Genomic DNA, 25147 nt, shown 5'->3' on the forward strand with positions numbered 1-25147 from the left:
CTGCACACAGTACTCCAAGTGCGGCCGCACCAGAGTTGTGTACAGTTGCAACATAACGCTACGACTCCTAAATTCAATCCCCCTACCAATAAACGCCAAGACACCATATGCCTTCTTAACAACCTTATCAACTTGATTCCCAACTTTCAGGGATCTATGCACACATACACCTAGATCCCTCTGCTCCTCCACACTATTCAAAGTCCTCCCGTTAGCCCTATACTCAACACATCTGTTATTCCTACCAAAGTGAATTACCTCACACTTCTCCGCATTAAACTCCATCCGCCACCTCTCGGCCCAACTTTGCAACCTGTCTAAGTCTTCCTGCAAACTACGACACCCTTCCTCACTGTCTACCACACCACCGACTTTGGTGTCATCAGCAAATTTGCTAATCCACCCAACTATACCCTCATCCAGATCATTAATAAATATTACAAACAGCAGTGGCCCCAAAACAGATCCCTGAGGTACACCACTTGTAACCGCACTCCATGATGAATATTTACTATCAACCACCACCCTCTGTTTCCTATCCGCTAGCCAATTCCTGATCCAATTTCCTAGATCACCCCCAATCCCATACATCTGCATTTTCTGCAGAAGCCTACCATGGTGAACCTTATCAAACGCCTTACTAAAATCCATATATACCACGTCCACTGCCTTGCCCCCATCCACCTCCTTGGTCACTTTCTCAAAAAACTCAATAAGGTTAGTAAGGCACGACCTACCTGCCACAAAACCATGCTGACTATCACCTATCAATTCATTACTCTCCAAATAACTATAAATCCTATCCCTTATAATTTTTTCCAACATCTTGCCGACAACAGAATTGAGACTCACCGGTCTATAATTCCCGGGGAAGTCTCTGTTCCCCTTCTTAAACAATGTATGTCTGTGTGTGCTTGTGTATGTGTGTGTGTTTGTGTCTGTGTGTGTGTGTCTGTGTGTGTGTGTCTGTGTGTGTTTGTGTATGTCTGTGTGTGCTTGTGTAGGTGTGTGTGTTTGTGCGTGTGTGTGTGTGTGTGTGTGAGAGAGAGAAAATCAGCGCTGAGGGAAAACTGCACTCTCAGGCATGTTATAGGTCCTGGTTACTATGCTATTCTAGGCAAACGCTCAGAAAGTGCCCCGCTGTCTTATGGATGGGACCGAGGGAGCCCTGCAGTGCCACTGGGACAGAGTTACACAATTGAAGAGAACGTTCTCCACTGTCTAAGGACCAACAAGGGCAGCCATGTCCACGGTGAAATCATTGATCTTTCTCTGGTCAGACTGCAGTCGGGAATGGGTTAATGATCCTTGTCACACTTAAGCAGTAAGACCCGAACTCTGTGATTTTGTTTAGAACACTGCAGAGTCCATGTTTTTGTCAGAGTTCGGTGTTTTTCATGTCTGTGCCAGATAAAAGGAACAGCTATTCCTCTGTCTCCATTTGTTATCAAGAAATGCGATTAACCCAGCTCGAAATAAGCTGAACAGTCTCCATTTTTATGTACCTTTGTTTAACACGATGGAGTTGGCATGTATGCCTTCTGTCTTTGAATCACCATAGATTCATATATATATATTCATCATACGTTATTCATCTTATCCTGATATAAAGTATTATACAAACCTGCATGTAGATTAGTTAACTTGTTTGTGCAAAACCTGTGATGTTGTTTCAAGGATATAAATGACGAACAATCGTGGCCTTGGAGATCGAACAAACTACGCAGAGGAAGATACTGCTAATACAACAAGAATCTCACCATGAACAATGACAGACATCTTAGAGAATTGCAATGTAATGAGGGCGGGGCCCGGGACATATATAAACTCTGTTCTTACTTGTGTTCGATGAGAAGGCTGGGGGTCCACTGTTAGGAACTTCACTTCTCCCACAATTGTGAAAATAAACACTGCATTTTGACCTACTAATAGTGTCAGAGGTTTTCTTACCTACAACACAGACAGTTCAAGGTCCTTACAACTAGCAACGCATTTCCAAAAAAAAACAACACTGATCTTCCACGAACCTTCCCCCTCCCCTGACAACCCCAGCCTAAAATAATACGTCAGTCCTTTCAATCCTTAGTAATGAGAACAGCTTTTACCTGATCTGTCATTATCTGTATCAATCTATCTAATCACCCCTCAGTCTCCTATGCTTCAAGAATAATAACTCCGGCTCCTCCACACCGAACGTTGTAGCTAAAGTCCCCCATCCCGTGAAGCCTTCTGCTCAAGCTCCTCTGCACCCTCTCAAAGATCCTCCTTGAGGATCCAACTTGAGCTCCAATGGGCAGTGTACATATTTGGAGACTCAGGTGCAATTTGGCATGGCCAATCTACCTCACCTGCATTCCATTTATGACAGTAAGGTGTGATTTACACTGGCTCATATCCCTGTGGGAGTATCATAGAATAGAATCCCTCCAGTGCAGAAGGAGGCCATTCGGCCCATCGAGTCTGCACCGACCACAATCCCACCCAGGCCCTACCCCCACATATCTACCCGCTAATCCCTCTAACCTACGCATTTTAGGATTCTAAGGGGCAATTTTTAACCTGGCCAATCGACCTAACCCGCACATCTTTGGACTGTGGGAGGAAACCGGAGCACCCGGAGGAAACCCACGCAAACACGAGGTGAACGTGCAAACTCCACACAGGCAGTGACCCAAGCCGGGAATCGAACCCGGGACCCTGGAGCTGTGAAGCAGCAGTGCTAACCACTGCGCTACCGTGCCGCCCAAAACTGGCCTGAACCGGGATCTTGGGTTTATGTCACACTATCAGTAACCCCCACAGCTTGCCTGCTGGACTTGCAGAATCTCACTGGCTGTCCTGCCTGGAGACAATACACATCTCTTTGACCTGTGCTTGGTGCTCCCTCCACTCACATTGTCTGTATCTTTAAGACCTGGTTGGCTGTAGAAATTCGCATTCTAATCAGTATTCTGTAACTTGATTTTGTGTCTCTGTGCCCTGTTTGAGAGCAGATTTCCACTCCTTCTGAGGAAGGAGCAGCGCTCCGAAAGCTAGTGGCGTTTGCTACCAAATAAACCTGTTGGACTTTAACCTGGTGTTGTTAGACTCCTTACGGAGTAAACTGGAGCAGGGGCTAGCATTCAATCTCCACACACACAGTCACCTAATGCCGGAATCGAACCCGGGTCCCTGCCTCTGTGTGAGGCAGCTGTGCTAACCACTGTGTCACGTAGGGCCCCTTATTCAGGCTGGACAAAATCTGCACGGGGGCCTCAGTGGCTCATGATGAACCAATTTCTTCTCAAGAACAACTCCTGAGTGGCAGCACGTTCTGACCAGTAGAAACCCTGCCTCATATCCCAAGAATGAGCATTGAAGTTTGGAACAGTTCCACGCCCCTTGATGCAGTAACTCTCCACCGGGAACCCACAGGGAACCCGCCACACATTCAATCCACGGGCATGCTTTAACTGTACCTGAGATCTCTGCACACTGCATACCGAGCCAACGTTTGGACAGCGCTGATTATCAGCCAGGCAGGGTGACAGCAGCAACATGATTAAAGATCACCTCCTCTTGAAGTAACAGCTTCAATATCAAACAGGAGTCCCCATATTCTCTGAGGGAGATCGGACAGCAAAGCGTGCCAAAGGTGGTGCCACAGTTGCAGAAATATTTGATTGGTCCACATATTGAATTTGGCACTCCGTTCTGCCTCTTTGACTGCTGGAGGGACTAACGCTGGGGCAGCTGCAGTGTGTAAGGGTCACATAGATGATAGCTGTGCTGGAAAGATGATCTGAACGTACACGAGGCTGATGTTCCCTTCAAGGAGAATTAGGTTTGGTGCAGCTGAACTGTTTATAAAGGATCAGATGATTTAATGTACGGGAAGTGTGGCAGCGGTGGCCGAGTGATGTTGTCACTGGACAAGTAATGCACCAGACCCATGAGGGACTCGGGTTCAAATCCAACAATGGCAGATGCTGAAATTTCAATTTAATGCAATAGAACTGGTTTTACAGAGTCTGGCAGATTCACAGAATCCCGACTGTGCAGAGAGTCCGCACCGATACTCCGAAAGAGCATCGCACTCACGCTGTCCCCACCGACCTATCGCAGTAACGCTGCACATTTAGCAAGGCAAATCCACCTAACCTGCACATCACAGGACACTAAGGCACAACTTAGCATGGGCAGTTCACCTAACCTGCACATCTTTGGACACTAAGGTACAATTTAATATGGCCAATTCACCCAACCTACATATCTTTGGTCATACGGAACAATTTGGCACGGCCAGTCCACTTGACTTGCACAACTTTGTACACTAACGGAAAGATTAGCATAGCCAATCCACCTAACCCGCATATCTTTGGACACCAAGGGACTATTTATCATGGCAATTCATCTATCCTGCAGATCTCTGGTCACTAAGGGACAAATCAGTATGGCCAATCCACCCAACCTGCACATCTTTGGACACTAAGGGACAATTTAGCATGGCCAATCCACCCAACCTGCACATCTTTGGACATGAAGGGGAAATTTGGCATGGTCGATTCACCTAGCCTGCACATCATAGAAACCCTACAGTACAGAAAGAGGCCATTCGGCCCATCGAGTCCGCACCGACCACAATCCCACCCAGGCCCTACCCCCATATTCCTACATATTTACCCACTAATCCCTCCAACCTATGCATCTCAGGACACTAAGGGCAATTTTAGCATGGCCAATCAACCTAACCCGCACATCTTTGGACTGTGGGAGGAAACCGGAGCACCCGGAGGAAACCCACGTAGACTGGAGGAGAATGTGCAAACTCCACACAGACAGTGACCCGAGCCGGGAATCGAACCCGGGACCCTGGAGCTGTGAAACAGCAGTGCTAACCACTGTGCTACCGTGCCGCCCTGACGTCTTTGGACACTAAGCGGCAGCTTAGAATGGCCAATCCACATAGTCTGTCCATCTCTGGACTCGAAGGGACAGTTGGCATGGTAAATCCTCTTAACCTGTCCATCTCTGGACTCGAAGGGACAGTTGGCATGGTAAATCCTCTTAACCTGTCCATCTCTGGACACTAAGCGACAGTTTAGCATTGTAATCCTCCTAAACCTTCCATCTCTGTACACTTAGCGACAGTTTATTATGGCCAGTCTGCCAAACCGCACTTCTTTCTGACATTAAGGGGCAATTTAGTGTGGCCAAACCAGCTGTGGAAGGAACCTGCAGCAGGGGAGAGCATTCAGTCTCCCCACAGGCAGTCACTCAGTGCCGGAACCGAACCTGGGACAGGTCCGTAAGGCACACATTGTGTCACTGAGCCGCCTTCGTTCATGGTGGACAAACGCTGCAGGGGGGGGGGGGGTACAATGGCTCATGAAGACCTCTTTTCGCCTCAAGAACAACCCCTGATTGGCAGCGCATCCTGTCCAATTAAAACCCTGCCTAATATCCCGAGAATGAGTTTCAAAGATGGAAACAGGGCCACGTCCTTGATGCAATAACTCTACTCCGGAAACCCACAGGGAACTCGGCACACATTCAACCCATTGGCATGATTTAACTGTACCTGAGATGTCTGGGCACCGTGTTCAAAGCCAACGTTTGGACAGAGGTCTGCTGATTACCAGCCAGGCAGGGTGACAGCAGCAAATTGACTAAAGACTACCTCCTCTTGAGGTAACTGCTATTATATCAAATAGGAACCAGTCCGCCCCCATATTCTCTGAAGGGGATTGGAGAGCGAAGCGTGCCAACGTTGTGGCACAATTAGAGAAATATTTGATGAGTCCAACTGTTGATTTTGGCACTCCGATCTATCTCTCGGACTGCTGGAGGCATTTACGCTGGATGTGTAAGGATCACAAGGATGATAACTGTGCTGAGAGAGTTAACTGATCTCAATGAAATACATGCCCGAGACTAGTGTTCCCTTCAGAGAATAATCGTCTTTGGTGCAAATGAGGGTTTTGCAGACGACACTAAGCTGCGTGGCAGTGTGTGCTGTGAGGAGGATGCTAAGAGGCTGCACGGTGACTTGGAAAGGTTGGCTGATTGGGCAAATATTTGGTGTAACGAAGGGGAGATTGATCTTCTCTCTGAGAACCAACACTCAACTTTAGAGTATAAAAGCTGGAGTCTGATGTTGCAGCTGTATAGAACGCTGGTTAGGCCACATTTGGAGTACTGCGTCCAGTTCTGGTCGCCACACTACCAGAAGGACGTGGAGGCATTGAAGAGAGTGCAGAGAAGGTTTACCAGGATGTTGCCTGGTATGGAGGGTCTTAGCTATGAGGAGAGATTGGGTAGACTGGGGTTGTTCTCCTTGGAAAGACGGAGAATGAGGGGAGATCTAATAGAGGTGTACAAGATTATGAAGGGTATAAATAGGGTGAACAGTGGGAAGCTTTTTCCCAGGTCGGAGGTGACGATCACGAGGGGTCACGGGCTCAAGCTGAGAGGGGCGAAGTATAACTCAGACATCAGAGGGACGTTTTTTACACAGAGGGTGGTGGGGGCCTGGAATGCGCTGCCAAGTAGGGTGGTGGAGGCAGGCACGCTGACATCGTTTAAGACTTACCTGGATAGTCACATGAGCAGCCTGGGAATGGAGGGATACAAACGATTGGTCTAGTTGGACCAAGGAGCGGCACAGGCTTGGAGGGCCGAAGGGCCTGTTTCCTGTGCTGTACTGTTCTTTGTTCTTTGTTCACTCAAAGACAAGAACCTCCCTTCATATTGTTTTAAAGAGTTTGTGAGAAGGGGGATTATCTGCACTTCACCAACTATGAGCAGTCAAATCAGAATTACTATCTGAGGCTCTCTTTGTAAAGCAACAAGCAACACTTTATTTTATCTAACAACAGTGAACAGGTTATCTAAACTATTAACAAACCAAATAAAACATCCTAATGGAATGCTGTTTACATTATTACAATTCACACTAATTAAATAAAAAATCGATTTTTTAGTCACACTGAAAACGCATTCAGGTTTGTCCTCTGAGGCTTCCTGCTTCCTGTGCTGAATTTCTTCTGTTCTTCTGTTGGTACCTTTACGATTGAGATGAGGCTTTCTTTTAAGACATAAATGTGGCTGCCACACTGACAGAGACAGTTGCTGTCTGTGTGTGTGTCTCTCTCTCAAGTTGTGATCTGTGCCAGTTGTTGGCAGGTGGTCTTCTGGCTGTTCTCTGGAGCTGGCAGTTGGTTTTATACACCTGATGACAAACCAAAATTCACACAATAGGTTTGGTTTACAGGTTATCAAAACATCAAATTCAAATCGGAGAGTCTGCTGCTATTCAAATGCCTATTTTAAATTGATTGGTTAAAATTCAAAAGCACCCTGTCGTCTTGGCAGCATTACTGCCTAGGCTAGCGACATAATGTTTCACTCTATCCTCCCCGTGTACCTGCATTTGAACCTGTATCTCTTTTAACTCTCTAACCATCGCCAAAAAACACCATTTAAAAAAAACATGACCAGACAATTTTACAACATTTAGCATTTTAAACGTATTTTAAATCGTTTTACAAAGACTAACACCACAACATTGGCAAATGGAAAACAATCTGGGTAAATGTGAAGTGGCAAAAACAGGAAGGAAGATTATTATCTGAACGGTGGCAGTTTCGGTAACGGGGAAGTGGAACGTGACCAGGTGGTCACGGCACGTGGCGGCACGGTAGCACAGTGGTTAGCACTGCTGCTTCACAGCTCCAGGGTCCCGGGTTCGATTCCCGGCTCGGGTCACTGTCTGTGTGGAGTTTGCACATTCTCCCCGTGTCTGCGTGGGTTTCCTGCGGGTGCTCCGGTTTCCTCCCACACTCCAAAGATGTGCGGGTTAGGTTGATTGGCCAGGTTAAAAAAAATTGCCCCTTAGAGTCCTGGGATGCGTAGGTTGGAGGGATTAGTGGGTAAAAATATGTGGGGGTGGGGCCTGGGTGGGATTGTGGTCGGTGCAGACTCGATGGGCCGAATGGCCTCCTTCTGCACTGTAGGGTTTCTATGATGATTTCAGGGTGTCATGGTGGAACAGTCGCTGTAGATTGGAATTCAGGTAAATCAGGCAGTGAGGAAATCTAATGGCATACTGGTCTTCATAGCAAGAGGATTTGAGTATCGGAGTAAGGATGACTAGGTGCAGTTCTACAGGGCCTTGTTGAGGCCATACCTTGAGTATTGCGTGCAGTTTTCGTCTCCTACTCTGAGGAAGGACATTCTTGCTATCGAGGGAATCAAGCGAAGGTTCACTGGACTGATTACTGGAATGGCAGGACCGGCATATGAAGGGAGACTGGATGAACTGGGCTTGTACTCGCTGGAATTTAGAAGAATGAGAGGGGATCTCAGGGAAACATATAAAATCCTAATGGAACTGGATAGGTTATGGCCTGAATTTTCAGTTTATAAAAAAAATAACTGGAATCTTAGAAATATCGCGGTATCATAGAATCCCTACAGTGCAGAGAGAGTCGGCACTGATACTGCAAAAGAGCATCTACCAGGCCCACCTCTCCACCCTATTGCAGTAAACCCGAACATTTACCATGGCCAATCCACCTAACCTACACACCTTTGGGCACTTAGGCACAATTTAGCATGGCCAATCCACCTAACCTACACATCTTTGGACACTGAGGGGCAATTTAGCATGACCAATCCACCCAACCTGCACATCTTTGGACGCTAAGGGGCAATTTAGCATGGCCAATCCACCCAACCTACACATCTTTGGAGACTAAGGGGCAATTTAGCATGGCCAATCCACCTAACCTACACATCTTTGGACACTGAGGGGCAATTTAGCATGGCCAATCCACCCAACCTGCACATCTTTGGACGCTAAGGGGCAATTTAGCATGGCCAATCCACCCAACCTACACATCTTTGGAGACTAAGGGATAATTTAGAATGGCCAATCCCCCTAACCTGCACATCATTGGGCATTAAGAGTAATTTGGGAAGGCTAATTAAGCTAACGTATCCATCTTTGGATGCTAATGGACCGTTCACCATGGCTAATCCACCTATCCTGTACATGGGGAGGTGATGGCCTAGTGGTATTATTGCTGGACTACGAATCCAGAAACTCAGCTAATGTTCTGGGGGCCGAGGTTTGAATCCTAACCCTGCAGATGGTGGAATTTGAATTCAGTAAAAATCTGGAGTTAAGAATCTACTGATGACCATAAAACCAATGTTAATTCTTGGAAAATCCAATCTGGTTCACTAATGCCCTTTGTGAAAGGAAATCTGCTGTCCTTATCTGGTCTGGCCTACAGCAATGTGGCTGACTCTCAACTCCCCTCCAGGGCAACTCGGGGTGTGCAATAAATGTTGGCCAGCCAACATCTCTTGTACTGGGGGGCAATTCTGCATGGCCAATCCACCCACGGCACATTTTTGGACACTAAGGGACAACTTGGAATCATAGAAATCATAGAATCCCGACAGTACAGGAGGAAACAACTCCGCCCATCGAGTCTGTACCAACCACAATCCCACCGAGGCCCTATTCCCATAACCCCACTCATTTATCCTGCTGATCCCCCTGACACTAGGGTCAATTCACCATGGCTAAACTACCTTTTGTACACCTCTTTGGACACAAAGGGACAATTTAGCATGGCCAATCCACCTGACCTGCATTTCTTTCGTGACATTAAGGGGCAATTTACTGTGGCCAATAGCCAGGTGGGATGAAACTGGAGCAGGGGAAAACATTCAACTTCCACACAGAAAACTTTCACAGGATGTCTCCCTCCTGTTGGTATTGGGGTAATGATGGGAGGTGATTATTGACGTTGGGAAACGGGCAAAGCTGAATGATCAGAGAATCTAAGGCATGAATTGAAATATAATATGTGTTCATTCAGCAGATCGGGGAACTTCTGGCTATTCTGTCAACTTAAAAAAAAATGAGGAGGAAGTGCTGTTTGTCAGAGAATGTTCCTTCAGTGAGAACAATGGGCTGTTCATGTCAGAAAAACAGGACAAAGAACACATTCAGTAACACGTGCAAATATGGCAGGAGGAAATGAAATAGCTGGGGCTATGTGTGCGTGTTCAACATGATAAACACTGTGAGATGGCAACATTGTGAGATGCTGACAGCTTCTCACCTGTCACCTGGGCAAAGAACATGAAGGTCTCTGTGTTTAACGTTAAAGTCAAGCATGATTGGTGGAAGTGTCTGGGATCAACACCGACGGCGGGAGGAGCCCTATGAGAGCATTGCCTAACACTGACCCACGAATGAAATGTGTGTGGTATAATCTGTGAAAACTCTGTGATACTCTCTGTCCCTGAGAGTCCCCAATTATATTGTCAGTAATATTAAATCGGGGCACAGTGTTGGGACAATCGGCATTTCTCACTGAGATGGGGATTTCCGAAATCACAAGTCCATTCCCAGTATATCAATACACTAGGGGGCGCTGGCGGTGGCTGGCGGAACCGTTTGGAATGGATATGGATTGAACGAGTGGGTGGAGATCAACGCAAGGGTTGATGCTTTGTAAATGTTATTCTTCACTAGTGAAGTCCCCCAAGGCAGCTCCAAACCAAATCACCAGAGGCAGGTCCAGGATCCAACCCAGGCGGAACGGGGATTGGAGAAGGTGCGATTGAGACCAATATTCCCCATATGGTCCATCCAGTCAACTGGCCAAACCAGGCACACACACAGTCGGGTCTTGCTGTGGCAAAGTGCACTTCAACATACGGCCTGGAGCTATGCATAGTGTTGGTTCTAACTCCAATTTCTTCCCATCGTTTGGCTGACAAGAAATCATTCATTCATTCTCTTACTTGCTGCAGCTGGTGTATGTTGCAAAGATTTACGTGTTGTTGCTGTGTCTGCTTGGCCGCGCTCTGAATGTACATCCCTTGGCCTGGAGTGAGACTTGTACCCATAGATTCTGGCTCACAGGTGGGGACACTGCCCAATGCATTGCAAGTCCCTCATGTAGCCAATAGCGATTCTCTATCTCTTAATTCAACAGATACGGGCACCAATGACAAGGTTCTAATCTTTTACTTTTATTGATTCGTGGGACATGGGCATTGCTAGCTGGCCACCATTTATTGCCCATCCCTAGTTGCCGCAGGACAGTTGAGAGTCAACCACATTGCAGTGGCTCTGGATTTACATGTAGGCCAGACAAGATACCAACGTTCGAGTTCTTTCTCTAAAGGGCATTAGTGAACCAGATGTTTTTTTTCCTGCAATCGACAATGGTTTCATGGTCATCAGTAGATACATACCTCCAGATATAATTTTTTAATTGAATTCAAATTCTTCACTTTGCCCTGGTGGGATTCGAATCTTGGTCCCCAGGACATAAGAACATAAGAACATAATAAATAGGAGCAGGAGTAGGCCATCTAGCCCCTCGAGCCTGCCCCGCCATTCAATAAGATCATGGCTGATCTGACGTGGATCAGTACCAATTACCCGCCTGATCCCCATAACCCTTAATTCCCTTACCGATCAGGAATCCATCCATCCGCGCTTTAAACATATTCAGCGAGGTAGCCTCCACCACCTCAGTGGGCAGAGAATTCCAGAGATTCACCACCCTCTGGGAGAAGAAGTTCCTCCTCAACTCTGTCTTAAACCGACCCCCCTTTATTTTGAGGCTGTGTCCTCTAGTTTTAACTTCCTTACTAAGTGGAAAGAATCTCTCCGCCTCCACCCTATCCAGCCCCCGCATTATCTTATAAGTCTCCATAAGATCCCACCTCATCCTTCTAAACTCCAACGAGTACAAACCCAATCTCCTCAGCCTCTCCTCATAATCCAAACCCCTCATCTCCGGTATCAACCTGGTGAACCTTCTCTGCACTCCCTCCAATGCCAATATATCCTTCCTCATATAAGGGGACCAATACTGCACACAGTATTCCAGCTGCGGCCTCACCAATGCCCTGTACAGGTGCATCAAGACATCCCTGCTTTTATATTCTATCCCCCTCGCGATATAGGCCAACATCCCATTTGCCTTCTTGATCACCTGTTGTACCTGCAGACTGGGCTTTTGCGTCTCATGCACAAGGACCCCCAGGTCCCTTTGCACGGTAGCATGTTTTAATTTGAGCTGAGTTTTTGGATCAATAGTCTAGTGATAATACCAGCAGGCCAACGCCTCGGCTAATACCATCGAAAGAGGGTTGTTGTTGGGTCGCCAAGTCAGCGTTTGCCGACTTGAGTGTAGTTACCACTGCACCCATCCAGACAACTGAAGATTATTCAATCGTGTTCTTGACTTTTGTCTTGTTGATGGTGGAAATGAGGTATGCAGTCCAGAGGCAAGTTACTCACATGGAATATCCGGTCTCAGACATGAGCTGGCTGCATGTGGGCACAGACTGCTTCATTGTCAGAAGTTTCTTTTGGAAATGAACGCTGTCTAAAGATGAACAAATATTCCCACTCCTGTAGAAAAGCAACATACTGATTTTGGAGCTAAACAAAGGGAGACAACACAAGGGATAGTCAGCAGGTCAGGGAGCACCTGTTGGCCGGGCGGGGGGGGGGGGGGGCGGGGAGGAGGGGTGGGGGAAAAAACTGTGGCTTTATGTCCATGGTAAGGTAGGTGATTGTAGAATGGGACGCACACTAGGCCTTGAGGATGGAGTGGAATCTATTCTTGTTGTTGGCCCACAGAACGTCATGGAGCCCAGAGTGTGTTGTTTATGTAAGTTTCAGGGCAATCCTCCATATTTTAAAAGGACTCAGGAGAAACCTGACTGTTTAAAAGTGGCCAACTCTGGCTGCTAGCTGATAAAACCTCCCAGAAGGCTCGGCAGGACAAACATAACCTGCCTGTGGACTGTGCTAAGGAAAGGTGTGAGCCCCCTGGATATGCAAGTGGCCAGAAAAGCAGACACACCAGTGATCTAATCATCAGAAGGACAAAGGGAGATGGAGGCCAGCAGACGAACAGTAAACAGACCAGCAGGGAGACTGGCCACGGAAAGCGGCCCATCCACAGAAGACAAGAAGACCCATCCGACTAATGGGATACCACACACGAAGCTCCGGAGGAGCTTTGAAAATACATTAAAATAACGACCAACGGGGGTCAAGGCAGTTCCAGCATTTTGTGTTTGGAGTTGACTCCATTAAACCGAGACTGCCGGTGATCGAAAGCCCATTGTCCTTGAAAATCACCTACGGGGGCAAGGAAGTTGGTTGTTAAATTGGGCAGAAGTTAAAATCAAGGGAGGCAGACAAGCCAAACCGAGCTCTCTTCTAGAAACGCAAGCTGATGTGCAGAGGTGAAGACCAACAGCAGCCCAGTTTCGACCCTGCACTAAGACCTTCGAGCCCATCACAAAGGGACCCCTTTTAGAATTGTGAGTATCCCAGCCAACCTTGTGAAGCTCCCGAGGATAGGATAGAGGTTGAGGCAAAGGGGAGGGGTGGTGTATTGTAACTTTAAAGTTCAGTAATCTTGTTCTGAACTGTGTAAAGTAAGATTTTACATTGTATACGTTAGCATTTCTCCCATAGTAATAGTATAAAGTATAAGTTTTATTCATGTGTGGTGTGGTATTGGAGGGGTTGATTCTGTTGTTAAATAAATCAGTAAGTTTTGATACTCATTTGGAGTTCGTCTTGCCTCTTGTTCTCTCATCGACGCACTCTGGCGAGGTCACAGTTTCAATATCCCTTACCATAAACCCGGAGCCCAGAACCGAGGGTGATCTGAACGATTCGAACCCGCTCACTCAAGGGAGGCTGCTGGTCAGGAGATAAAAGGACAGAGTCTCTCTCTGTTCTCTCTCTTGGAGACCTACTCGAGTGGAGTGGGTGCAGGGTGGCCATTGTCCCACCGACAAGGGAGAGAATCACTCAGGCCTCGGTGGCGGTTTTGGGATGGCTGTGTGATACAAGTATCAGGTTACCGGTCAGGTATAAACGGTGAGCCTGGTTCAGCGCTCTCTCCTGCGGAGTTGCCCCAGTGTGGCATTCCCCGGCCTTTGAAGTTTCAAGGCCTGTAAGAGAGAGACACTCGCAGCTATCGGCAGACCCCCAAATACCGGGCTGTAAGTGGAGTAAAGAGAAAGATCCCACTACATTTATGACTCTAGAAATCTCATTTGCTTAGACGAATAATTTTGCAGTCGTTAGCTTTGTAATTATTTACTTAATTACTAAAGTTCAAACAGTACTGTGGAGGGTCCGGAACTCAATTCCCTCCAACACAGGAAGAGAGAGATTCAAAGCATGGACAGGCCACTCGTCCCTTCGAACCTGCCCCACTGTTCATTATGATCATAGCTGACAATCACATTCAATGTCCTGATCCCCCTGCTTCCCGCCCCTTCCCCCCGCCCCCCGCCCCACTCGCCCTCCCCGCCCCCAGCCCCCCCCCCGCCCCCTATACCTTCTCTGATCGCTTTAGCCCCACGAGCTAGATTTAATTTCTTCTTGAAGTCACACGACGTTTTGGCCTCAACTGCTTTCTGTGGGAGTGAATTCCACACATTCACCACCCTCTGGATGAATACATTTCTCCTCACCTCAGTCCTGAGAGGTCTATCCCTTGTCCTCAAACTATGAACACTAGACCTGTATTCCCCCCAAAATCGGGAACATTCTTTCTGAATCTACCCTGTTAGAATTGTGTCAGTTACAATGAGACCACCCCCACCCTGCCCATCACTCTTCTAAACTCCAATGAATATAATCCTCATCGACTTAGTCTCTCATCAGATAACATTACCAGTGGAGAAGAGTAACCATTATGTTCGCATAACCAGTGAGGGATTTCAGAGACAATACACTGAAGAAGCATACCCCGACAGGCTGGGACATTGGCATCATGCCAGCGGCCTCACTATGTTGCGGCTGGTGTGGGACACACACACACACACCGCGCGACTCACACACGCCACATGATGCACACACGCCGTGCAACACACACATGCCGTGCGACACACACACACGCCACGTGACACACACACGACACGCAACACACACACGCTGCAACACACATGCCACGTGACACACACACGCCGTGTGACACCCAAACACTGCATGACAGACACATGCCCCGCCACACAAAGACGCCGCGTGACACACACTCGCCCCATGACACATACATGCCCCATGACACACACACACCCCGCGACACACACACACCCCGTGACATACACACGCCTCATGACACACACCCGCCCTGTGACACACACACGCCACGCGACACACACACACTGCGCGAGACACACACGCCGCATGACACACACATGCTACGTGGCACACACATGCCACGCGACACACACACGCCCCGTGACACAGACACGCCTCGCGACACACACTAGCTCTGCGACACACACACACCATGACACACACACGCCATGACACAGACACGCCATGACACACACATGCCATGACACACACACGCCATGACACTGACACACCATGACACACACACAGATCGCGACACACACATGCCCCGTGACACACACACACCTCACGACACACACACGCCACACGACACACACACGCCGCAGGACACAGATACGCTGCAGGACACAGACACGCCGCAGGACTCACACATGCATCATGACACACACACGCCTCACGACACACACATGCCCTGCGACACACACACACCGCAAAACACACACACACCACGCGACACACAAACGCTGCGACACACACATGCCACGTGACACACACATGCCACGTGACACACACACGCCGCATGAAAGCCAAACGCTGCACGACAGACACACGCCCCGCCACACAAAAATGCCGCGTGACACACACTCGCCCCGTGACACATACACGCCCCATGACACACACACACCCCGTGACACACACACGCCTCGTGACACACACCCACCCCGCGACGCACACACGTCGCGTGAAACACACACGCTGCACAACACACACACGCCGCGTGACACACATGCCGCGTGACACACACACGCTATGTGGCACACACATGCCACGTGACACACACACGCCGCGTGACACACTCACGCCCCACGACATGGACACGCCTCATGACACACGCTAGCCCCGCGACACACACACTCCGCGACACACACACGCCGTGACACACACACGCCATGACACACACACCGTGACACACACACCGTGGCACACACACACCTCATGATACACACACGCCCTGTGGCACACACCTGCCCCATGACAGACACATGCCCCGCGACACACACACACCGCGACACACACACACACGCCGCGACACACACACACACCGTGACACACACACTGTGACACACACACACCATGACACACACATGCCTCACGACAAACACATCAAGCGACACACACACACCGCGTGACACATACACACCCCGTGACAGACACACGCCCCATGACAAACACACGCCCCATGACACACACGCACCCCGTGACACACACACGCCCCACGGCAAACACACACCCCGCGACACACACATGCCCTGCAACACACACACGCCACGTGACCCAAACACACTGCGTGACACACACATGCCACCTGACACAAACACACCGCGTGACACACACACGCCGCGTGACACACACACACCGCGTGACACACACACACCTCACGACACACACACACCTCATGACACACACACGCCGTGAGACACACACACTCCATGAGACACACACACACCACAAGACACACACATGCCGTGAGACACACACAAGCTGCGCGACACACACACGCCGCACAAAACACACACGCCCCGTGACACACACACGCCCCGCGACGCACACACAGCTCACGACACACACTCACCGCAGGACACGCACATGCCGCAGGACACACACATGCTGTAGGACACACACACGCATCATGACACACACATGCCTCGAGACACACACACGCCACAAGACACATACATGCTGCGCGACACACACATGCCTCATGACACACACACACTCTGAGACACACACGCCTCACGACACACACACACGCGGCGACACACACACACCCCACAACAGACACAAGCTCCACAACATACACACACCCCGCGACACACACACATGCCGTGACACACACACGCACCGCGACAGACACAGGCCCCACAACATACACGACCCACGACACACACACGCCCCGTGACTAACACATGCCCTGCGACAGGCACACGCCCTGTGACACACGTGACACACACGTGACACACACACGCCGTGACACACACACACCGCAGGACACACACAGGCATCATGACACACACACGCCTCACAACACATGCACTTCGAGACACACACACACCGTGAGATATAGACACGCCGCACGACACACGCTTGCCTCGTGACACACATCGTCTCACGATGAACACACGCCTTGCAAAACACACACACCTCGCAAAACACACACACGCCGCGCGACGCACACACGCCGCGTGACAAGCACACGCCTCACGACGCACACACTCCTTGTGACACACACACATCTCGTGACACACACACACCTGGTGTCACACATGCCTTGCGACACACGCATGCCTCGTGACACAGACATGCCTCACGACACACACACGCTGCGCGAAACACACACGCCGTGAGACACACACCTGCCACGTGACACACACCTGCCACACGACACACACCTGCCACACGACACACACATGCCACACGACACACACATGCCACACGACACACACATGCCAAACGACACACACATGCCACACGACACACACATGCCACACGACACACACATGCCACGTGACACACACACGCCACACGAAATACACACGCCGCACGACACACACACGCGGCATGTGTGTGTCACGCAGTGTGTGTGTGTCATGCGGCGTGTGTATGTCGCGTGGCGTGTGTGTGTCACGTGGCATGTGTGTGTTGTGTGGCATGTGTGTGTCGTGTGGCATGTGTGTGTCGTGTGGCATGTGTGTGTCATGTGGCATGTGTGTGTCACGTGGCATGTGTGTGTCGTGTGGCATGTGTGTGTCGTGTGGCATGTGTGTGTGTCATGTGGCATGTGTGTGTCGTGTGGCATGTGTGTGTCGTGTGGCATGTGTGTGTCACGTGGCAGGTGTGTGTCTCACGGCGTGTGTGTTTCGCGCAGTGTGACACAAACACGCTCGTGACACACATGCACCTTGTGACACACACGCGCCTCATGACTCACACGTGCCTCGTGACACACACGCGCCTCGTGACACACGCGCGCCTCGTGACACACGCACGCCTCGTGACACACGCACGCCTCGTGACACACGCACACCTCACAGCACACACACACATGTCGCGCGACACACACATGCCTCGCGACACACACATGCCTCACGACACACACGCCCCGCCACACACGCCCCGCCACACACGCCCCGCCACACACGCCCCGCCACACACGCCCCGCCACACACGCCCCGCCACACACACACGCCACACACACACGCCACACACACACGCCACACACACACGCCACACACACACGCCACACACACACGCCACACACACACGCCACACACACACGCCACACACACACACGCCACACACACACGCCACACACACACGCCACACACAAACGCCACACACAAACGCCACACACACACGCCACACACACACGCCACACACACACGCCACACACACACGCCACACACACACGCCACACACACACGCCACACACACACGCCACACACACACGCCACACACACACGCCACACACACACGCCACACACACACGCCACACACACACGCCACACACACACGCCACACACTCACGCCACACACACACACGCCACACACACACGCCACACACACACATGCCACACACACACACGCCACACACACACACGCCACACGCACACGCCACACACACACGCCACACACACACGCCACACACACACCACACACACACGCACACACACACGCCACACACACACGCCACACACACACGCCACACACACACACCACACACACACCACACACACACGCCACACACACACGCCACACACACACGCCACACACACACGCCACACACACACGCCACACTCACACGCCACACACGCACGCCACACACACACGCCACACACACACGCCACACACACACACCACACACACACGCCACACACATACGCGACACACACACGCCACACACACACATGCCACACACACACGTGACACACATACGCAACACACACATGCCACACACACACGCCACACACACACGCCACACACACACGACACACACATGACACACACACGTGACACACACACGTGACACACATGCAACACACACACGACACACACACATGACACACGCATGTGACACACACGCGTGGCACACACACGCAGCACACATGCGACACACACATGGCACACATACACGACACACACACGTGACACATACACATGACACACACATGCAGCACACACACGCGACACACACACGTGGCACATACACGCGCCACACACACGTGACACATACACGCGCCACACACACACACACACCTTCAGCTATCTTCTCCTGCCAGATAACGTCTATATCACACAAACACACTGACGCACCCACACTCACACACGCAGAGACAGACACACACAGTTTTTCTTTCTCTCACACAGACACACACAGAAAAACTAAAATTTTCTCTGGCACACTCCCACATGCACATACTCCCGCATACACACACACACTCCCACACACACACACACTCACACACACACACTCCCACATATTCAACCGCACACATTCTCACAGACACAGACGCACACCTTTAACTATCTTCCCCTGCCAGATAATGTCTATATCACACAAACACGCAGACACACTCACATAGAGAAATGCATGCTCTCCCACACACATCCACAGATGCACACATTTTCTCACACACAGACACACACAAACATTCTGTGGTACACACGCTCAGGCACAAACATACACAGATTCAGACACACACACACTCTCATACACGCACCCACACACACTCATACACACACACTCAGACAAACATACACATTCGCTCATACTTACACGCACACCAAACCCACACACTCATCTTTGGACAATAGTGGCCAATTTACCATGGCTAATGCACTTCACCTGCACATCTTTCAACACAGACAGACAATTTAGTTTGTTCAATAGACCTAAATACTCCATCTTTGGAGATTAGGGGGTCAAGGCAACATGGTCAAACCACATAACCTGCATTTATTTTGTGACATTTTGGGGAAATTTACTGTGGTCAATAACCTGTGGGAGGAAACTGGAATAACGGAAAGCATTCAAGCTTTACACGGACAGTCACTCAATGCCTGAATCGAACCCGTGACACTGGTGCTGTGTGAGGCAGCTATGCTGACCACTGTGCCACATAGGGGCCCTTATTCACGCTGGACAAACGCAGAACGGGGGCCTCAGTGGCTCATGAAAACCTATTTCGTCTCAGTAAAAAATCCTGATTGGCAGGAAAAATATACAAAATTGCCACAAAAATTGAGGATGAGCTTAAAAGTTTGAAACAGGGCTACATCCCTTGATGAAATAACTCTACACTGGACAGCCACAGGGAATCCGGCGCACCTTCAATCCACTGGCATGATTTAACCTTACCTGAGATGTCTGCGCACTGTAAACAAACACAATGTTTGGACTGCGCTCTGCTGTTTACCAGCCAGGCAGTTTGACAGCAGCAAATAACTAAAGGTCACCTCCACTTGAGATAACTGCTCGTATATGAAACAGGAGCCAGTCCGCCCCGATATTCTCTGAAGGAGATTAGAGAGCAAAGCATGCCAAGTTGATGGCACAGTTACAGAAATATTTACTGAGGCCACATATTGAAGTTGGCACCCCGTTCTGACCCTCCCACCGCTGGAGCCATTAACGCTGGTGAAGCCGCACTGTTTAAGGGCGTCAAGGATGATGCCTGTTCTGGGAGAGTTAAATGATCCCAATAAAATGCATGCACGAGGCTGGTGTTCCATTCAGAGGAGAGCAGTGTTCCATCCAGCTGTAGTGTTTAAAAGGATGAGATGATTTAATATCCGGGGAGTGTGGCAGCTGAGGCCGAATGATATTGTCAGTTGACTAAACTTCAGAGAGCCAGAAGGACAGGGAATCAAATCCCACCTTGGCAGGTGGTGAAATTTCAATATAATAGAAGAAAGCAGGAATTTAAAAAGTCTGGCAGAGTCATGGAATTGATCCAGTGCAGAGGGAGTCCACACCTGCGCACTGAAACAACATCCCACCCAAGCGAAGGGACTTCAACATTGTGGCCATTGTGGAGACATGGAGAGAGCAGGGACAGGAATGGTTGTTGCAGGTTCCGGGGTTTAGATGTTTCGGTAAGATCAGGGAAGGTAATAAAAGAGGGGGAGGTGTGGCATTGTTAGTTAAGGACAGTATTACGGCGGCAGAAAGGATGTTTGATGAGGACACGTCTACTGTGGTAGTACGGGCTGAGGTTAGAAACAGGAAAGGAGAGGTCACCCTGTTGGGAGTTTTCTATAGGTTCCAGACATGTAGAGGAAAGGATTGCAAAGATGCTTCTTGATAGGAGCGAAAGTAACTGGGTAGTTGTTATGGGGGACAAAGAACAAAGAACAAAGAACAGTACAGCACAGGAAACAGGCCCTTCGGCCCTCCAAGCCTGTGTCGCTCCTTGGTCCAACTCGACCAATCGTTTGTATCCCTCCATTCCCAGGCTGCTCATGTGACTATCCAGGTAAGTCTTAAACGATGTCAGCGTGCCTGCCTCCACCACCCTACTTGGCAGCGCATTCCAGGCCCCCACCACCCTCTGTGTAAAAAACGTCCCTCTGATGTCTGAGTTATACTTCGCCCCTCTCAGCTTGAGCCCGTGACCCCTCGTGATCGTCACCTCCGACCTGGGAAAAAGCTTCCCACTGTTCACCCTATCTATACCCTTCATAATCTTGTATACCTCTATTCGATCTCCCCTCATTCTCCGTCTTTCCAAGGAGAACAACCCCAGTCTACCCAATCTCTCCTCATAGCTAAGACCCTCCATACCAGGCAACATCCTGGTAAACCTTCTCTGCACTCTCTCCAATGCCTCCACGTCCTTCTGGTAGTGCGGCGACCAGAACTGGACGCAGTACTCCAAATGTGGCCTAACCAGCGTTCTATACAGCTGCATCACCAGACTCCAGCTTTTATACTCTATACCCCGTCCTATAAAGGCAAGCATACCATATGCCTTCTTCACCACCTTCTCCACCTGTGTTGCCACCTTCAAGGATTTGTGGACTTGCACACCTAGGTCCCTCTGTGTTTCTATACTCCTGATGACTCTGCCATTTATTGTATAACTCCTCCCTACATTATTTCTTGCAAAATGCATCACTTCGCATTTATCCGGATTAAACTCCACCTGCCACCTCTCTGCCCAATTTTCCAGCCTATCTATATCCTGCTGTATTGCCCGACAATGCTCTTCGCTATCCGCAATTCCAGCTTTACAAATATTGATTGGAAAAGCGATAGTTCGAGTACTTTAGATGGGTCAGGTTTTGTCCAATGTGTGCAGGAGGGTTTCCTGACACAGTCTGTAGATAGACCAACAAGAGGCGAGGCCACATTGGATTTGGTACTGGGTAATGAACCAGCCCAGGTGTTAGATTTGGAGGTAGGTGAGCACTTTGGTGATAGTGACCACAATTCGGTTATGTTTAATTTAGCGATGGAAAGGGATAGGTATATACCGCAGGGCAAGAGTTATAGCTGGGGGAAAGGAAATTATGATGCGATTAGGTGGTACTTAGGATGCATAGGATGTGGAAGGAAACTGCAGGGGATGGGCACAATTGAAATGTGGAGCTTGTTCAAGGAACAGCTACTGCGCGTCCTTGATAAGTATGTACCTGTCCGGCAGGGAGGAAGTGATTGAGCGTGGGAACCGTGGTTTACTAAAGAAGTTGAATCTCTCGTGAAGAGGAAGAAGGAGACTTATGTAAAGATGAGACGTGAAGGCTCAGTTAGGGTGCTTGAGAGTTGCAAGTTAGCCAGGAAGGACTGAAAGAGAGAGCTGAGAAGAGCCAGGAGGGGACATGAGAAGCCTTTGGCAGGTAGGATCAAGCAAAACCCTAAAGCTTTCTATAGGTATGTCAGGAACAAATGAATGACAAGGATAAGATTAGGGCCAGTCAAGGACAGTAGTGGGAAGTTGTGCGTGGAGTCCAAAAAGATAGGAGAGGCGCTAAATGAATATTTTTCATCAGTATTCACTCAGGAAAAAGACAATGTTGTCGAGGAGAATACTGAGATACAGCCTATGAGACTAGACGGGATTGAGGTTCATAAGGAAGAGGTGTTAGCAAATACGGAAAATGTGAAAATAGATAAATCCTCTTGGGATGAGTGATCATAATATGGTGGAATTTCTGATACAGATGGAGGGTGAGAAAGTAGGGTCCCAAACCAGTGTCCTCTGCTTGAACAGAGGGGAGTACGATAGGATGAGGGTGGAATTGGCTAATGTAGACTGGGCGAGCAGACTGGTAGGTAGGAGAGCTCAGGAACAGTGGAGGATTTTTAAGGAGATTTTTAAAAGTACTCAGCAAAAATATATTCCGGTGATAACGAAGGACTGTATGAAAAAGGATAACCGGACGTGGATAACGAAGGAAATAAAGGAGAGTATTAAAATAAAATCAGATGCGTACAGAGTGGCCAAAAATAGTGGAGAATTAGTGGATTGGGAAAGCTTTAAAGAAAAACAAAGGACGACTAAGAAAGCGATTAAGAAAGGAAAGATAGACTGTGAAACTAAACTAGCTCAAAATATAAAAAATGATAGTAAAAGTTTTTACAAGTATATAAAAAGGAATAGAGTGGCTAGAGTGAATGTTGGACCCTTGGAAGATGAGAGGGGGGATTTAATAGTGGAAAACGAGGAAATGGCTGAGACTTTAAATAAGTTCTTTGTGTCGGTCTTCACGGTGGAAGACACAAATAGTTTGCCGAATATTAGAGATCGAGAGTTGGTGGGAGAGGAGGTCCTTAATACAATTACTGTTACTAAGGAGGTGGTGCTTGGTAGACTAATAGGACTGAAGGTAGACAAGTCCCCGGGCCCGGATGGAATGCATCCCAGGGTACTGAAAGAAATGGCTGAGGTAATAGCAGATGCGTTAGTAGTAATTTATCAAAATTCGCTGGACTCTGGGGTAGTGCCGGCTGACTGGAAAACAGCTACTGTTACACCGCTGTTTAAAAAAGGAAGTAGACAAAAGGCGGGTAACTACAGGCCGGTTAGCTTAACGTCCGTAGTTGGACGATGCTAGAGTCCATTATTAAAGAGGAAATAACAGAGCACCTGAATAAGAATGGTTCGATCAAGCAGAGGCAGCATGGATTCATGAAGGGAAAGTCGTGTTTGACGAATCTACTGGACTTTTATGAAGATGTCACTAGTGCGGTTGACAGAGGGAACTGGTGGATGTGGTGTTTTTAGATTTCCAGTAGGTGTTCGATAAGGTGCCTCACAAAAGGTTGCTGCAGAAGATTGGGGTACACGGAGTTAGGGGTAAGGTGTTGGCGTGGATTGGGGATTGGCTATCTAACAGGAAGCAGAGAGTTGGGATAAATGGGTGCTTTTCTGGTTGGCAGTTGGTGACCAGTGGCGTGCCGCAGGGATCGGTGCTGGGGCCTCATTTGTTTGCCATTTACATAGATGATCTAGAGGAGGGGACTGAATGTAGGGTATTCAAGTTTGCTGATGACACGAAGGTGAGTGGGAAAGCGAATTGCGTGGAGGACGCGGAAAGTCTGCAGAGAGATTTGGATAGGCTGAGCGAGTGGGTGAGGATCTGGCAGATGGAATATAACGTTAGCAAATGTGAGGTTATCCACTTTGGAAGAAATAATAGTAAATTGGAATATCATTTAAATGGAGAAAAATTACATCGTGCGACTGTGCAGAGGGACCTGGGGGTCCTTGTGCACGAATCGCAAAAACTCAGTCTGCAGGTGCAGCAGGTGATCAAAAAGGCGAATGGAATGTTGGCCTTTGTCGCGAGGGGGATAGAATATAAAAGCAGGGAGGTCTTGCTGCAACTGTACAAGGCACTGGTGAGGCCGCAACTGGAGTACTGTGTGCAGTTTTGGTCTCCTTAGTTGCGAAAGGATATATTGGCCTTGGAGGGAGTGCAGAGAATGTTCACCAGGTTGATACCGGAGATGAG

This window comes from Mustelus asterias, unplaced genomic scaffold, assembly GCF_964213995.1.
Source record: "Mustelus asterias unplaced genomic scaffold, sMusAst1.hap1.1 HAP1_SCAFFOLD_160, whole genome shotgun sequence".
Classification (NCBI taxonomy): domain Eukaryota; kingdom Metazoa; phylum Chordata; class Chondrichthyes; order Carcharhiniformes; family Triakidae; genus Mustelus; species Mustelus asterias.